The following is a 4,311-nucleotide window of genomic DNA, read 5'->3' on the forward strand; positions in this document are numbered from 1 at the left end:
CAAATGCACAAACTGAGAAAAATAAGGAAGATCAGCTTGGGCTTATCATAGGTCTAGCAAAGTCAGGAGCAAGTGTTTGGTTATCTGATGCAAACAAACAAGATGGCACCACTTCATTGTCCAAGTACAAAAGCTGACTGGTCTGGTGGATGAAACTTTCAATGACAATGGTCGTTATCACATGACTGAAATTGGAAATATAATCCAGTGTCATCTCAAACGCAATCATGCATATTCACGTTATTGCAGTTTCGTGGGGGAGGGAGATAATATTAAAGAAGGCAAAAGGGCTGGAGAAAATAGGCAAACTGTCATAGAGGGAGCAAGACAAACAGTGCAAGGACCCAACAGTGAGAGGCAAAAAATCTTGCACAGACAGCAAATAAAGAGGACCTATGGTCTTAGATGTCTTTACATTAATGCACAGAGCAGGGGAAATAAACAAGATGAACTCGAACTCCTAGTACAACAAAGCAAATATGATATAGTAAGCCTCACTGAAACCTGGTGGGATGAGTCTCATGATTGGAATATGGAAATAGAGGGGTATAGCCTTTTCAATAAAAACAGGCCAAACAGGAAAGGAGGAGGAATGGCCTTATATGTCAGGGACATTTACACCAATGAAGAGATCCAGGACATCAATACTGGAAGCCCAGTGGAGAGCATCTGGATAAGAATTAAAGGGGAGGGAAACAACAAGGATGTTATGGTGGGAGTCTACTACAGACCCCCAAGTCAGACGGAGGAATTGTATGATGTCTTTCTTGGACAGATGACCATACACTCAGAAAGGAGAGATGTAGTAGTAATGGGTGACTTCAACTACCCTGATATTTGCTGGAAGGCAAACTCAGCCAAATCCTCAAGGTCTATTAAATTCCTCACTTGTCTTGAAGACCATTTCATTGTCCAAAAGGTGGAAGAGGCAACAAGGGGGTCAGCTATTTTGGATCTGATCCTAACCAACAAGGATGACTTGGTTAATGGGGTGCAAGTGGTGGGATCCTTAGGTGGAAGTGACCATGTTTTCCTGGAGTTTGTTAGTCATTGGAAAGGAGAAGCTAGTCAGACATGCATCCTAGACTTCAGGAGAGCAGATTTTTGTAAACTTAGAGAAATATTGGGGGTGATCCCATGGTCAGGAATACTAAAAGAGAAGGGAACTTCTCAAAAGGGAGATACTGAAGGCACAATTTCAAACAGTTCCAATGAGGAAGAAAAATGGGAGATGTCTAAAGAAACCAGGACGGATGACTAAGGAACATTCAACTAAGCTAAGTTTTAAATGGGACATGTATAAGAAATGGAAAAAGGGGGAAATCACTGAAGAAGCATTCAAACAAATAGCAGGCATGTATAGGGGTAAAGTCAGGAAAACTAAAGCACAGAATGAACTCAGGCTTGCTAGTGAGGTTAAGAACAATAACAAGGGCCTTTTGGGTATTCCCATAGCAAAAGGAAGAAGAAGGAAATGGTAGGGCCACTGCATGGACAGGAACATAGCCAGGATTTAGTTCAGACTAAATGCCACCATTATAATGGGGCTTGGGCACGGCGGCGCGGCAGCACACACCAATCATTGCATCTAAGTTTTGAGCTATGCTGGCAGTGGTATAATAGCCACCGGTAGGGCCTCCCATACCAGACAGGTCACAACTGAAGGGTCTGACCAAGAGCGCCAAAGGGCAGGATGGGCTCTCTAGCCTTATGGCAACCATCCTAGGAGAAGGAAAACTCTAATCCCAAACCCGGGCAGATGGTGCTCGTCTAACCCTGTAAGGTCAACCATCTAACAGAAGGAAACTCTAATCAAACCTACGACCCGAGGACCTCGCTGCCATTGTCCATGCTTGTCAAGGCCTCAGCAGTCGAACCTCTGGTTTAAAGGGTGAAACCAGTTCTGTGCACCCTGCGCTCCACCAGAAAAATCCATTGCACAGGCTCGAAGGATACATCCAACGTCATCAACGCGCTTGTAGAAAGCATGGATGAATCCTTCCTGAATCTTCATTCGTGAAGTAAAGCCAAGAAGAAGATGCACTGTAGTGCCTGGAAGCTGTCTTCTTGAAGGGGGGGGGGGGGGGGCAAGGAGGTATTAGATACATTCTCAAATGACTTATGCTACCCCCATCAAGTTCCAGATCTTAACCAATAGGGCTATGATATCCTTAGGATAATTATGGCCAAAGTCCAACTTATTATGCAAATGAGGTAGGGGAATGGTTTAGTTGTATCATACAATTATTGGGCAGAATTGTCTCCAAGGCCAGGATGGAATTTTGATGTGTCCCTAAAACTGAGAAAGTGGAATGAGCATAATTCTGCTTTTTTATTCCAGGTATGAAAATGTCTAAAGTTGGACTGAATCAAGATCCTTATACATAAAATGAGCAGCAGGATGAGGTCAAGTGTCTACCTCATCCTGTGCATATATTGGCAAAAGCGTTTGTAAATCCTTCTGAATAAAACTTTAGTCTTGCTGACTTAAAAATGTTCTGGTCAGATATTTTCATGTCATGTCATGTGGCAGACTCTAGACATTTGGTTGCTTGTAGCAGAGATGTGTCACAACCAACTCCTTTTCATGTACAGAAATTGAGTGAAACAGATTCCTCCTTTAATGCTAGTAAGAGGATGTCTTCTTCTTATTATTATTATTTTTATTCTTATTATATTTATTTGTATCCCGCTCTTTTCTCAAAACCGGGACTCAGAACGGCTTCAAAACATTAAAACAGTACAATTAAAAACATAGGGGAAAAGTACATTAAAAAGGAATTAAATTATTACAGTATTAATACAGATAGTTATTAAAGGAATAAAACACAGTTTTAAAAGATAAAATTATATATATATATATAAAATGGTACAACATCCCAGCCTGTTCTTATAATAACTCCCTAAAAGCCTGTGTGAACACAGTTTTTTGGGGGGTTTTGGGCTATGTGGCCATGTGTGAACAAATAGGTCTTAACCTCCTGGTGGAAAGCCATGAGGATGAGTTGAGGCTTAGGATTGTATATTTTAACCTTGTAAGCTGCCCCGATTGCATTTTGTAGAGAGGCGGGATATAAATAAATTTTATTATTATTATTATTATTATTATTATTATTATTAAGGAGGAGCCATTCTGATCTCCCTGGGCAGGGAGCTCCAGAGTCTAGGGGCAACCACCGAGAAGGCCCTCTTTCACGTCCGCACCAATTAATAATAATAATTAACAATAAAATTTATTTATATCCCACTCCTCTACAAGATGCAATCTGTGTTTGTGATGGCGTTGGGACGGAGAGAAGGGCTTTTCCAGAGGATCTCAGAGTCCGGGCCGGTTCATAGCAGGAGAAACAGTCTGCCAAACAGTGTGGACCTGAGCCATATTATAATAATAGTATTTATTTATATACCACCCAATCACTGGGAATCCGAGCGGTTTACAACAGAGGGGATAATAGACAGTTCCCTGACCTCAGGCTTATAATCTAAAAAGACACAACACAAAAGGAGAAGGGAATGGTGGAGGGAAAGGGATGAGGTCCAGTGGTTCTTCTCTCCCTCTGACAAGTGGAGATATATATATATATATATATATATATATATATATATATATATATGGCTTTATAGGTAATAACCAGCACCTTGAATTGTGCCGGGAAACAAACTGGCAGCCAATGAAGCTGTTTCAACAGGGGTGTTGTATGATCTCTGTAATCTGCTCCTGTTAACAGCCTGGCAGCAGCTCTTTGAACCACCTGAATTTTCAAAGGCAGCCCCATGTAGAGCCCATTACAGTAGTCCAAATGTGAGGTAACCAAGGCATGTACCACCGTGGCCAAATCTGGCTTCTCAAGGAACGGGCACTGCTAGCTCAAAGTTTTAAATGTGCGAAAGAACCCCTGGTCACAGCAGAGACCTGGGTCTCCAGGTTCAAAGCTGAGTCCAAGAGTACCCCCAAACTGCAAACCTATGTCTTCAGGGGGAGTGTGACCCCATCTAACACAGGCTGGACCCAATGCACATGTGGCCCAATGTATGCAGAGGGAAGACTGCACATGAGTTCAGCTCTTTCTTCCAACAGAAGGCTCTGGGGAAACAGCCAGGGCTGCCATCACTGGTACCTATGGAAGAAAAAGCCCCCCCCCCCCCAAATCATGCTCATCTGGTCTTTTCAGCACCATGTTATTACGTCCTCTTAGATTTTCATCATGCTAATTCAATTAACTTGATGTAAAATAAAGACTCAGATGATTGACTAGCCACTGAGAAGTACCACTGATTCTAACGACAGATGTGTGTGTATTGGGGGGGGGG

Source organism: Sceloporus undulatus, chromosome 9 (assembly GCF_019175285.1).
Source record: "Sceloporus undulatus isolate JIND9_A2432 ecotype Alabama chromosome 9, SceUnd_v1.1, whole genome shotgun sequence".
NCBI classification, from domain to species: Eukaryota; Metazoa; Chordata; class Lepidosauria; order Squamata; family Phrynosomatidae; genus Sceloporus; species Sceloporus undulatus.